Below are 14,898 nucleotides of genomic sequence, written 5' to 3'. Positions count from 1 at the left end.
TCCAAGAGAGACCTGGCATCATGGCAACAAAAGTCAGAATACAAATGGACAAGCTAACCTGTCCTAGCTCAAATTCCCCCCCATAAACATCTGTAGGTCCTAAAGCATGCTCAATCATCCAAGTAAGGAAATCCCCAAAAGATCCCAAGTCAACTTTTTGCGACTACATATGTAGGGTTTACCAATTCTGGTCAAAAAAGAGAAAATATCCAATGAGCTGCAGTTCTCTGTGTAAAGAAATGCCTCGCTGATATAAGAGGTCAGAGGAGAATGGACAGACTGCTTCAAGCCGATAAGAAGGCAACATTAATTCAGATAACTACATGTTACAATTGAGGTAAGTAAAAGAGCATCTCTGAACTCACAGTACATAAAATTTGAGGCAGCAGCACAAGACCACACATTAGTTAAGAAAAGAATAGTGAGGCTACGATTTGAACAAACTCATAGAATAGAATAGAATAGAATGCCTTTATTGTCACTATACAGTTGTACAATGAGATACAGAGCATCTCCTACTCAGTGTAAACATGCTGGGGGGGGGTACAGTTCTGCAGCGCTATATACATATGGACAGTATTAACATATGGAAGAAGATGTGTATATATATATAAAATGTACAATTTACAATCCGTAAGTAATATGTAATAAATAGTGTTATGTATATACAGTTATTGCACATAGAATTGGTATAAATAGTGGTGGTCCATAGAGGAAGTGGGAAGTGGGGGGCTGTGTTATCAGTGCATGTGTGAGTTCAGGGTGGTTATGGCTTTGGGGAAGAAACTGTTTTTGAGTCTGTGGGTTTTTGTGCTGATGCACCTGTAGCAGGTTGAACATGTTGAAACCAGGGTGGGAGCTGTCCTTGATAATGTTTGCTGCTCTGCTGAGGCAGCGGGAGGAATAAATGTCCATCAGGGAGGGGAGAGGGCAGCCGATGATCTTTTGTGCTGTCTTGACCACACTCTGAAGCCTCACTCTATCCGCCTTGGTGCAGCTGCCATACCATACCGTGATGCAGTAGGTTAGCAGGCTCTCAATGGACGAGCGGTAGAAGGTCTGCAGCAGGTTGGAGTTCAGCTTGTACTTCCTGAGGACTCTCAGGAAGTGCAGCCGCTGTTGGGCCTTCTTGATGACCGCTGAGATGTTTTCCGTCCAGGAGATGTCAGCAGAGATGAGGACACCAAGGAACCGGAAAGTGTGGACCCTCTCCACACACTCCCCGTTGATGTAGAGGGGGGCTAAGTCAGTGCTGTGTCTCCTGAAGTCAACAATGAGCTCTTTGGTTTTCTTAGTGTTCAGTGCCAGGTTGTTTTCTGAACACCAGGCTGCCAGCTTCAGGACTTCCTCTCTGTACTCTGCCTCGTCTCCCTTTGAGATGAGTCCGACTACCGTGGTGTCATCAGCAAACTTGATGATGAGAGTGTTGTTGTGGGTCGGACTGCAGTCGTGGGTGTAGAGAGAATACAGGAGGGGGCTCAGCACACAGCCCTGTGGGGAGCCGGTGCTCAGTGTGCGAGTGGAGGAGAGATGAGGGCCGAGTCTCACAGTCTGGGGCCGGTTTGTGAGGAAATCCTTTATCCAGGTACATGTGAGAGGAGGGAGGCCAAGAGTGACCAGTTTGTTGATGAGGATGCCCGGGATGATAGTATTAAAGGCTGAACTGTAGTCCACGAAGAGCATTCGGACGTAGCTCTGCCGCTGCTCTCGGTGACTCAGCACAGCATGGAGGGCTGTGGCGATGGCGTCTTCTGTGGATCTGTTTGGGCGGTATGCAAACTGGTGGGGGTCGAATTCTGGGGGGAGGTAATCCTTGATGTGCTGAAGGACTAGTCTCTCAAAGCATTTCATGATTACCGGTGTGAGAGCCACAGGGCGGTAATCATTCAGGCTGGAGATGGGAGACTTCTTCGGCACTGGGTGGGATGGCTGATCCAGTGAGAGGTTGAAGAGTCTGGTGAAGATGAGGGTGAGCTGGTGTGCGCATGCTCTTAGTACCTTGCCAGGTACTCCGTCTGGACCGGCCGCCTTCCTGGGGTTCACTGCTAGGAGCACATGTCTGACATCGTGCTGCGTTACAGTGAGTGGAGCGGTACAGGAACCAGGTGAGGATGAGGATGGGAGCAGGGCTGAAGCAGATGAGTGTTGCTGTTGTGGTGTTTCAAAGCGGGCGAAGAAGCTGTTTATTTCCTCTGCCAGCTGCACACTCGGATTTTCTGTTTTCGCAGTGCTGCCTCTGTGGTTGATGATGTCTTGCATTCCCTGCCACACCTCCCGTGTGTTGTTGCTGGACAGGTGGGACTCGATGTTTCTTTTGTGGTCTGACTTGGCTTTTCTAATCCCCCATTTCAGGTCAGCTCGAGCAGCCCTGTACAGAGCTCTGTCACCTGATCTGAAGGCGGCATCACGGGCTTTGAGGAGTGAGCGGACCTCGCTGGTCATCCAGGGTTTTTGATTTGGGAAAACCCGAATGCTTTTGTCCACAGTCACATTTGCAGTACAGAACTTGATGTAGTCCAGTACTGATCCTGTGAAAGTTTCTAGGTCCTGGTGTTCAAATATGTCCCAGTCTGTCTCTGTGAAGCAGTCTTGTAGTTTGTGGAGAGCATGAAAACTGGACAACAGAAGAAAAGAAAAAGAAAAGAAATATTGTGTCTTCTGATGAGTCTCAGTTTTTACTGCAACATTCAGATGGTAGAGTCTGAATTTAGTATAAACAGCATGAAATCATGGATCCATCCAACCTCGCATCAATGGTTCAGGCTGCTGGTGTCATACTGCCAGTGGGGGATTTTTTGGGGGACACTTTGGGCCTCTTAGTACAAACTGAGTATCATTTAAACACCACAGTCTACTTGAATATTGTTGCTGAACATGCCCATGCCTTTACAGCTTGCACTTTCTTCTCGTTCTTTAACAAGATGGGATTAACTAAGCAAAACATTAAAATTGGGATTAGATTGGTGAAATGTCAGATTAGGTGAAAAAAAAAAGTGTATGTGTTTAATTGATTCACTTTCAATAATAAATAAAAGACAAAGGTATATAAATAAACATTTAAAAAAAAAAACGTGAAGCACCAAACTGATAATGATTGCACCACCTAATCTTTTTCATTCATTTATAAAAAAAATACACTGAAAAAATAATCTCAAGCATCTCTACAAAATCACATTTTGTTTTTCCTTTATGTTTCTGTCTTTCAGACATTTAATTACAGTTGCTGATGCTAAACAGTGCTGAATATGGCACCAAGTTCTTTGTGAGCTGATAAATTCAACATGAGCTCATTTGTATGTTTATTTGTTTATTTAAATATAACCAATTTAATTAAAATTACCAAAGAAAATGCAGTCAATAAGTCAGTGATGTTTGCATGAGAGCTAGCATCATGTGTTTTTTGGTAGAAAGAAATTAACAAAATTTATAATCAGTGTTCCCGGCCATAGGTGTTTCCAGTCACCATCAACCTAACCACACCTACTGGGCACCTGAAACACAAAACACACTGTTAAAAACAACCTGCCAGTTTAGCGGCCAACAGATGTCGTCACATTTTACAGTGTGGGATCATGCAAAGTCCATCATTAGTTTGAGCGATGCCCATCATTATACCACATTTAGTAATACACGTGCACATAGACTTACACACTGCTGGCTGGATACCAGTGAAGAGCAGTGTGTGAATGTGGGAGCTACAACTGGTAAGGTGGAGATCATTAGTATTATTAACTGTATGTTATTTTTTTATCAGTAACTAACATCACCTCTATGTTTCATGTCAGTTTTTCTTCAGTTCGTAGCAGTTACACCTCACACAGGTCAACATACAAAGTATAAAAAGATTTTTTGACATATTTCTCAGAGACATTAGTTATGTTGGTAAATATCTTTGCAGTTTCTTATATTTTTGGTAATAGTGACTTGTTTCAAAATTAAAAATATTCAAAATATATCTATTAGTATTATTATTACTTTTTAGTTGTTATGTTGTTTCCTGACCAACCTTTTTCCCTCTTTTTCTCCACATGAGCCCCAAACAGCACGTTAACCAGCATGTCAGATAACTCGTCTTCCTCTGCCTTTCACTGCTTGACCTCAAGCATTGGAATTTCAGTCACCATTTCTTTTCTCATCATCAAGATGTCTGTTATCCTTTTTCTCTCCATCTTCATCCTCTATGTGGCTTACCAACGATGGCAGCGACAGTCCTTCTTGTCAACAACAAGTCACTCTGACATTTTCACCTATAATCTGACTGCCATTGAACTGACAAATGTACTGGGGGTCATTGCTTACTTATGTGGCACATACACTAATAACTCAGTGTTGCTTCTAATGGGGATGTATTCAGCTTCTTTTGCCTATCCTGCAGAGATATTCTTTAACATTGTGACATGTGTTGAGCGCTACCTGGCTGTTGTTCACCCCATCACCTATATGGGGCTGAGACAGTCGGGTGGGGTCAGGATCAGAAACATCTGCATTGGGTGTGTGTGGTTGATGTGCTTTGGTTTCCTTGGATTAACAGCTCTATATTACCCTGATGTTCCCTATGTTCCATATTTCTGTATGATTGTGGCCTCATTAATTGTCATCTCTTTTTGTAGCCTCTCTGTTCTCTGTGTTCTGATTCGTCCAGGTCCAGGAGAAATGGGAGCAAACATGGAGAAGATTGATCATTCAAAACAGAAAGCTTTCTACACCATCACAGCAATAATGATAGTGCTGTTGGTGGCCTTTCTAGGAATGCTTTTTACAATCGGTCTGTATAATTCAAATCTGTTCCATAACACAGACAGATGTGTCATTTTCTTGTCTGTTGATTGGTTCACTCTGCCCATCAGTCTAATTTTACCTCTATTGTTTCTACACAGAGCAGGAAAACTGTCCTTGAGCTGTTTCACCAAAAAGTAAAAAATGATTATTATTTAATAATAAGGACAATTTAAACAGAAGTCAATTAGATTTGTAAAGTGTGCCTCTCAATTGTATGAACTTCAGCATTTCGTGCTGCTCTTCCTAAATGCTGTGTTATGTACTGGGATTCAGTTTGAATCAAAAATCTGTTTTACATTGTTCACAAACATTTTTACCAACGGATTTCAGTTAAAGTAGGGACATGGTGGAAAATTAAATGAAATAAAAGCAGACATAGACAAAAAGATTTGGAAAGAGCAGGTACTGAAGTCGGTGGAAAAAGATGAAAAAGCTCTTATGACAAAGCTGATGCTACTTAGCTCTGTGTATTTGTTTTCACTTAAATTATCCCATCGCATGTCAAAATGAAAGATAAATATTTTTTACACTACTGATCTTTTTACGTGGCACATAAATTCAAGTTAATGTAAGTTTTTCATTAAATACAAACATATCCTGGGATGTGTCACCAACATGTCACTTTGATAGATTGAATGATAGAATGAGTCAGCTCTATAACTGTGTAACCCCTCAGCTGTGAAAAAATTGCAATAAACTTAAGTCTTCATTGAACCTTTTATTGAGCCTAATATGTATCATTTTTGCCTTATCCTGCATTTTTTTAACAGTTTATCGCTCACACTAGCACTGCATGTGTCTGACTGTATATATTAGGTTTGTAGGGTAAAAAAAAAGTCACACTGATGATTTAGAGGTCTCAAAAACATGAAGTATGATACACTTAGAGTTACAGAGTGAAGTTACAGTTTGTTTTGATTGCTTTGACCTACCTAAAGAATCTGGCATCCACCCAGTTTTCAACATCACTATCTCAGCAGAGCAGAAAACACCTCTTGACATATTTTCTCCACCCTTTTGCAAAACAGTTAACATGGATGTCATTCAAGCAGTTCAAACCCCACTGTTTTAGCTATGGTTACCAAACAGAAACAACCTATTTATAACTATTAGAAACTGCGTAGATCAGTATGAAATCAATGAAGCACCTGTTTGACACTCCTTCACACAAATCTTCACTTAGCAAACAGTCTGGTGGCCTTCAAAGGTGCCACATCTGTGTTGTTCTTTACCAGCATGTATCGAGGAGGTCTAAGGCAGATAAGATTGAGTGTCAAAAGTGGCAATTTCTTCTACTGTAATAGATTTTATTTTGATTTACATGTATTTTCTCTCATATTTCCAATCTTTCAGTTTTCAGTCACAGTTTTTAAAAAGTCATGCAATCAATAACGTTTACATCAAAGCATTTCTGAATTTGGATCCATTTCATTGCAAGAAGACAAATATGACACACTTTATATATAAGATAATATGAAATGGCACCATGAAGGGTGTGTAATAGGCTACACTGACAAGCAGTGGTGCACTGATTCACAATGATTGTGTTTTATATTTTGTTGAGCATTGTGCAATGATTGGAAGAGGTCACTTTTTCGCAAGTTGTTGTTGTTTGAAGGCAAAATTGGCTTTTGTTTCATATTTTAAACGATTTTATACAGTTAGAACCTTTTACAGAAAAATGTGTCACTCTGACCACGACTGCGTCTGTTTAGGCCTGTGTGCTGAAGTTTGTCATTTTCAGATTTCAATATAAAATCAGCGTAACTGTGTACACAAAACACAACAGGTTCAGTTATCACTTATCTCACAACTTGACTCAACAGATCACTACATCATTATGTCATTCATCTCGTTTTCTGTTCATTCTTTATTTTATTTGGATAAAAACACTGTCTTTAAGTTAGTATGAAACCTTCCAGGTGCATCTTATCTGAATTATGTTCCATCTCCTGTCATTACAGAATATTTTTTATTATACTCATTTTGTTGCATTAAAAGTGGAAAAATGTCTCTTGTATCCTGTTGATGGTGTGAAACATGCTGCTTATCTACAGCAGTAAGAAAAATAATATCTCTATAGCAACTGTATGTAGTCCTTCAGTTGTTTATAAAAGTTTTTGATCAGCAGTAGCACCGCAAATTGAAGTTTGGTGACTATTTGATTGTTAGTAATGCTTCATTTGCCTACAAAAGCAAAACCATCACACCTGGCTGGGAAAGCACTTGAAGAAGATTTGCTTAATTCAGAGAACACTTTTATTTTCATAAGTTCAGAGTCGACAGAGAACACACATTATGGAAACATAATCAAATTCTCCTATTCCTTGGTTTGATTCTGTCTGAACAACATTCATTGTTTAGAGGTCAATGTGCCAAACAGCAAGTCTGTTTAGATGGTGAAGAGTAGAGAGTTGTCACTTTAGTAAAATCATTATGGAATTTGCATTATGTAATCTTTTTTCTTCATGTTTTCTTTCAAATTTGTGATTCTCTGTTATTTGAATTATGTCAGACAAAAAAAATGTAAGACAGTCTGGCTAGCTGGAATAATGATGTATTAATAGCTGACCTCGTATTGTGGATGGATTATCTCAGTTGTTCTCCTGACTATGCTAACATAGCTGTGATGCTATCGATCACGTATCATTATATACCAGCTAGTCCAACTTCAGTAACCCTACAAAAGTCACTGCTGTTTTCTGTCTTCATTCATGTTGGAAGTGATAGCAGAGCTGTACGTCTTAATTTTTTCAGAAATCCCTCAGTCAGAACATGCTATGTTTACATGAAAACTAGCGAGCTAACTTCTGTGTCGATAATGATAAATTTGTGTCTTCCATTTAAATGTGTCATTCCTGCAAAACTTCTAACTCCGTTAAATTTCAGAAAATCTGTTTTCATGGATGCCTGGATGTTAAACTTAATTGTTACACCTGGTAAAGCAGCAACACTGATCATTTTATTAAAGATGAAAGAATTTAAACATTTTTTAACTCTCAGTGATGCCGCAGTGTTTGTTTGACTTTGGGACCTGAAGCGGATGGAGTTTTGGACGCAGATTACTATGAGTCTGTGTTCGCGAGGCTCCTGACTACGGTAGCCCTAATGATCCATCAAGCGGTGCGGCTTCGTAGCTTACCAAAGTCATACTAAAACATTTTTTGACAGATTTTTGAGCGCCGTGTACCACATAAAATCGGTTTGAGGTCAGTAAGCACAACCAGAATTCATACATAAGGTGCACCGGATTATAAAGTGCACTGTCGATTTTTGAGAAAATTAACCCTCTGGGGTCCAGGATATAATTGGTCGTTTTTGACTACTTTTGATTTTACCTCTATATTTCACCTTTAAAAACTGTTTATCTTGCCTTGTTTGGTATCATTATTTTCCACACAACCTCAAATATCTGAAATTTGAGTTATTTTTTCACTTTGACATACTATATTAGCACAATTGATCTAAATTCAGACAAAAAAATTTGAACTCTGAGTAGAAAAAAGTTACATTTTTTACTGTAAAAACCACAAACATTTCATATAATATGTGGATTGATAAAGTAAGAGAAATTTACCAGATGGAGGAAATAACACATGTTCTGCGGATTCAGAGAGAATTGTTTACTGAGCGTTGGCGACCCATACATGCTTTACTATTTCAATAATTTAGCATAGGTCTGTTTCGTTTTGTTCATTTTTGGCTAAGATTGTCAAATGTTATTTAATATTACATAAAGTTTTTGTTTTATTTTTGTATTGCTTTTGTTGTTGTTTGTTTGTTTGCTTGCTTGGGTTTTGTTTTGCTTCCCAGTTTTGTTTTGTGTTTCCTAATTGCAGCTGTTACTGTAATCTGTATTTCTGTATTGCGGTTCCTGTAACTGTCCTACTTGTGATCATTGCCAAGTACGAGTTGCAATGTTGTAAATTATAATAAAAAATGAGTTAAAAAAAAAAAACCACAAACATGTTTAACAAATCATTTTCATAACTTGAAATGCAAACAGAAATTGTACATTTCTAAAAATTATGCACAAGTTTTGCAAACAACAAAGTTATATGGTACTATTTACCTAAAAACTGCAGCCAAGGCCTCAGGCGTTTTTTATATAACCATTTAAATCTATTTACAGAACAATCAGGTGTTCTGAATCAAATAAGAAGGCACACAAATTATTTGCGCCAGACCAAAAAAATAATTTGTGTTCAGTATAAGACAGAGCAGAACACCACAGGCCTAAACCCTGCAGGTCTGACAGCAGGTGTATCAGTCCGGTTTTCCAGGTGGAGAGAGCATGTAGACTGCAATCTGCCTTTGGTGGCTTTTTTGGAGCAAATGTGACATTCACTTGTATAACTGACACCAAGCACGTGCAGAGGGGGGGGGGGCGGAAGGGGCTTGAGCACCCGCCCCTTTCCTGATGGGTGCCCAAAGTACCCTTTTGTTGAGGCATTTTTTTTTTTAATTTTTAATTATTTTTTTTTAAATGTGTGTGTGCGTGTGGAGTCCTGTCTGTGCCCCTCAACAATAATATTTAACTATTAATCACATTTTTGCTAAATAAAAGGATCTGGCTTGCATCAGTCACATGATCACCATTAACCAATGATCGCCCTTGACGGCAGAACGCGCTGGTTACGAGCCGGGAACGAGCTCACAAAGTGCACGTGCATTTTTTGCGGTCCGGAGCTGTAGGAGAAACACAAATTAACTCAGAGACACAGACTGATGCGACAAAACCAGTAAGTAGGTGTACAGCGCACACTGTAGTCTAAAGGACACAGGAGCTTATTACGTACACGTTGGTAAGCTGTCTTGTGGCAACTGACGAACTGAAACAAACGAGCGTGCTGTGTGTGCAACAGCGCGACAAACTTTACCTGTCCTTTTATTAACTGCACAGGTAGTGCTGGTCATAGCTGCTGGCTCACTGGGTAAGGCTGTCATGGGTCTGTAGCTCGGTCACCGTTTTAGGGAACATATTTAGTTTTAAAGTAAGTTACAGGGCTTTTCCTGCCTTTCTGCAGGGATTATATTTCACTTAAAACGATCTAATATGCATGTCCACATAATAATGGATTATTAGAATTATAATATTTAAAAAAACACGTTGTATTTTAAAGAACATACATTAAGAAACAGATTGTATTAGATTTATATTTTAAATAAGACAAAATGCTGATTTTACAGCAGTAAAATTATTGTATCTCTGCAGTTTAAAAATGTAATAAGCTTTCTGCCTGCACAGAGTGGATAGTGAAACAAATGGAATCATAAATACATTATTTCATATTTATTACTTTTTTCCCCTCATTGCTTTATTATTGTAGCTCTAGTAATAAATAATAAGGGAAGGATTCTGGATCAGCACCATGATGGAAACTTGTGCCCACAGTATATACAGTATTCTGAAGAAGGTCTAAAATGTCACTGTGTGTGCGTGCATGTGTGTGTTTTATGTGTATAGATTTTTAAATTATTACTCATAATATAACATTGTCCAGACATGGCTGGTAAGGACATGAGGAGGAAACAGTAGGAGCTGTGTGAGGCTACTAAAGGCAGTGGATCCCTCAGCAGCTGGATTACAAAGAGCACAGGTAACATTAACACATGTACCAGTTGTTGGAGAGGTATTCCAGTATAAAAATAATAATAAGCACAACTGGAATGTTTTGCTTCTATAACATTTTTCTGTCATCATTTTATTATAGATTAAGTGTAAGAGTTGTTAAGTGTGGATAATTAAATAATAGTTTATTGCAATAGCAAGTTGTGCCTTGTTCTCAGATGGACAGCAAGTGGAGAGTCATAGATGAGATGAGGGGATGGAAGGAGGAAGAGAGGCAAAGAGTGATTCACAGGCAGGGTCTAGTTTATTTCTCAGTTTTTTGTTGCCTTATGGTTCCATGCGCTGTCACCAATCTTTGCATTTTGTTGTTATCTCATGACACGTGTTTAATCAGCTACCATCTCTCCTATGGACTTTTTAATGTCTACAGCAGGGGTCTGCAACCTTTAACACCCAAAGAGCCATTTGGACCCGGTTTCCACGCAAAAGAAAACACTGGGAGCCTCAAATACTTTTTGACATCTAAAATGAAGATAACACTGTATATATTGTTTTTTACCTTTGTGTGAACAACTAAGGTGCGCTGCTTATGAAATCCATGAAGTGCTACAGAGAAAATTACATTTTATTTATGTAATCAACACATTTTGAACTCTTAGAGAAATATAACAAAAGGAAAGACACCCAGCTGAACTAAAATGATCCATGTAGCAAACAAAAACTGTTGTGAGCCGCCTCCCTTATATCTCCTTTGGGCTTTTGGAGCCTTGACCTGACTTTTAAAAAATAATTGGTAAAAAAGCTCTGTGTACTACGGTGGCCCCTAGAGACAAAGCACGTACAAACTCCAAAACACATGCAAACTCCAAAACACTTGCAAACTCCAAAACACTTGCAAAATCCAAAACACTTGCAAACTCCAAAACACTTGCAAACTCCAAAACACTTGCAAAATCCAAAACACTTGCAAACTCCAAAACACTTGCAAAATCCAAAACACTTGCAAACTCCAAAACACTTGCAAACTCCAAAACACTTGCAAAATCCAAAACACATGCAAACTCCAAAACACTTGCAAACTCCAAAACACTTGCAAACTCCAAAACACATGCAAACTCCAAATCACAACGGAAGTGCTCCAGGACGCTAGGGGCAGTGTTGAGCTCAATTTGCAAAATAAACGGCAAGTTTGTCTGTATGGTTCGGTCTAGTCTCCGTCGCGCTTCCCAGGTTGCCTAGCAACCATGATACTAACCGCTGGAAACGTGTCATACAACTTTGTTTGACAGAAATGAAGGATAACATATTTTGTTCATTTGTTTGTTTGTTTCTACAAGAGCTTTGTGTGATTTGATAAGTATCTGAGGCTGAGACCACAGGACTGTAAAACATGATTTTTGGGCTTCATTTCTGTAATGAACAATCATTTAAGATTAGTTAGTAAATAACAATTAGCTAATGTTGTTCATGAGACTAAAGTCATATCACTTTGGTAATGTAAATATAATATGGCCAATATTATAGTTATTATATTAATCATCATAAGTTATTACAGCAGTGAACATGAACTCTGTGTCAAATACTGAGCCTCAGTACAGATTCAAGTTGCAGTTATCTATATGTCTTATCACCTTAAATCTTCACTCAAAGAGAAGTATCTTTGACAGTGCATATATAGGTGTATCATATATAAGAGACAAATGTTGTTCCTTCAGTATGTTGGCATTGCTAAATTTGGCTCATTGCTTACATATATTTATAAAAAGAAAATGTACAAACTGTGATAACTGTGTCTGATAGAATGAAGATCAGACTGATATATTAAATATTCCTTTATTGGGTGAGAAAATCAGAGCATGTCATAACTGCTTTAAGTCATACAGAATAGATATCAGAGCCTTAAACAGGCTGACTTCTGCTAAATGGGTCAAACTGGGCAGAAAGTATACAAACACATAACATCCTTATAGAATATGATGTAACACTATAGATCAACTTACCTCAGAATATATAAAGCATATAAACAATTACAGCAATATGATGCAACAAACACAGCAGTGCTACTAATCCAAAATACTCAAAGCTTCATAGAACTGAAACAAACATTTATTTTTAGCTCCATTCTGCTGCTGATACATACTTTAGGTTTCTGAATATTAAACTTGTTGCTGCCTTTCATAGTGTGTAACTTGAAGGCCCTGAGTACTTTCTCCCACACTGAAAACACTGGGATGATAACATTATTTGAACATTACCTAATAAGACTGATTCAGGACAGACAATTAGTTATGTTAAACTTTCCTAGCAGTCCTTCACAAACAGGGAACAGTCTGTCTATTCTCTCCATCTGTCAGCTGCTGCTGGCTCTTCCTCCTCCTCTTCCTCACACACTGCTGAGTTTGTCCTGGTGGATCATCAGGGGTACAAAGCCTCACAGATGATGTGCAGCAGTGGGTCCCTCAGTCTGTCCTCACTCTGGACACTTGCAGTTGTCACACATGGAAATCAAATGTGTGATAAGCTGCAGGATTCAAACACAAGTGTAACTTATAAATACATGTTCATACTTTTATTCCACAATCAGAGAGAAAGAAACAGAGAGAGAGTGCAGGACAGACAGACAGGTGACAGTCTCAGGTGTACACACTGCTACAAAACAGCACAAGAGAAGGAGGATTTAGTGTTTGTGTTATTACGAGAGCTAAACAAGAAGAGTTCCAGATGGTCCAGTGGACACATGTGTGACTCCTGTGATTAAAGCATCTTTCTTTCAGCTTAACGAGTGAACCGTCAGCTCGTTCAAACACACGTTAAAGTCCGTTTGGCTCGACACCACCGAACAGAGGCAGCAATATAACATAGCTAACATTAACAGTGCAGTGAATCCTGCTTGTGCCGTGATATTCAGGACTGCAAACCGAGCAGCATCACTGACTTTCAGCTTGTTGTGTTTGTGGATATATGACTGACTTTAATTATCCATAAAATCATCACATTCTCTTTAAGATTAAAGTCAACTATTGAACGGCATATATTTTGAAGTAAAGGCTTTAAAACCAAGTTAGTACAAACATCGCTAATGTCACTTAACTTTGCTGACATGTGGCCAACAGTAATGTTTTAATGTTCTTCATTATAAAAACATTTGCGCATAAATAAGTGACATAATATTCAGTACTTCTGAAAGTTTACTCTTTGGCGGCTCCGCTTCCGCCGTTTTTTTCGGCAAAATTATCCACACCACGGCCGCGCTATGAAATCTGGGATATGTTGGGCCATGAAGGCTACACCGACCCATCCTTAAAATTCAGGGAAATTAAGGACGCATTTGAGGGCCGCATTTCGAGCAGCCTTTGAATTGGGACAGCCTTCGTCGTGTCGCTGTGACATAATCGTCCTTAAAATGTGGCCTTTAAGGCTGCAGACCCTGAATTGGGATAGAGCCCAAATCCGGTCATTGGTACTTCCTGGCTTGTGTAGTTACTAGGTAACAAAAGCTCAACACTGCCCCTAGCGTCCTGGAGCACTTCCGTTGTGTTTTGGAATTTGCAAGTGTTTTGGAGTTTGCAAGTGTTTTGAATTTTGCAAGTGTTTTGGATTTTGCAAGTGTTTTGGAGTTTGCATATGTTTTGGAGTTTGCAAGTGTTTTGGATTTTGCAAGTGTTTTGGAGTTTGCATGTGTTTTGGATTTTGCAAGTGTTTTGGAGTTTGCATGTGTTTGGGGGTTTGCATGTGCTTTGGAGTTTGTACGTGCTTTGTCTCTAGGGACTATGCTGCTGAAAAATTGAAAATAGATATTTGCAAAATTCTGCCTAAATATGTATTTTACCTGGTTAATGCGTGCGGCGGGGGCGTGGTCTGCAGCGCCGCTGCAGGGGAGGCGGACGCACCTGAGCGACACCCGCAATCACGCCTCGCCGCCTTAAAGTCTGTGCTCTCTCTGCTGTTGTTGGTGGTGGTGTGTGTCGGGCTGTATGCGTACAGCAACCGTGTGTGAAAAGTGGTCAATAAAGAGATGCTGAAAAGCGCGTTCATGCAAACATCGTCGGGTCTGCCGTGATATGTTTACAATGAGACTTCTGCTCCTGAACCTCTGCTCACAGCGTCTGGTAATCGGTGCTGTGCGAAGTCAGTTTACGCAGGACTGTAAGTTGTCATCTGTCGTCTGTGAGGCGTGAGCAGTGTTTGTCTTTAACATAGTTGGAGAGCTGCTGACATAATTGGCCTACCTGGGGTTGAAAGTCTCGATAAATGCACGGTGTTTCGGCGGGTATACCGGCTTCCGCGAGTGTGACGCTTATATTGAGCGAGGAAAAAATAATAGAATATAATTTTATATTTATATTTCAATATCACAATAATCTTCCAATTTAGAACTACAAGTTTAAAAGAACTAACATAAATCAAATACACTTCAGCGAAATACTTCTAATTTATTTTCCCAAACCACGCGGAGCCGCACTATAAGGACTAAAGAGCCGCATGCGGCTCCGGAGCCGCGGGTTGCCGACCCCTGGTCTACAGTCTCAGATCAACACAGCCCTGCC

The sequence above is a fragment of the Oreochromis aureus genome, linkage group 3, assembly GCF_013358895.1.
Source record: "Oreochromis aureus strain Israel breed Guangdong linkage group 3, ZZ_aureus, whole genome shotgun sequence".
NCBI classification, from domain to species: Eukaryota; Metazoa; Chordata; class Actinopteri; order Cichliformes; family Cichlidae; genus Oreochromis; species Oreochromis aureus.
The sequence above is the reverse complement of the archived record's forward strand: the minus strand, read 5'-3'. Positions refer to the sequence as shown.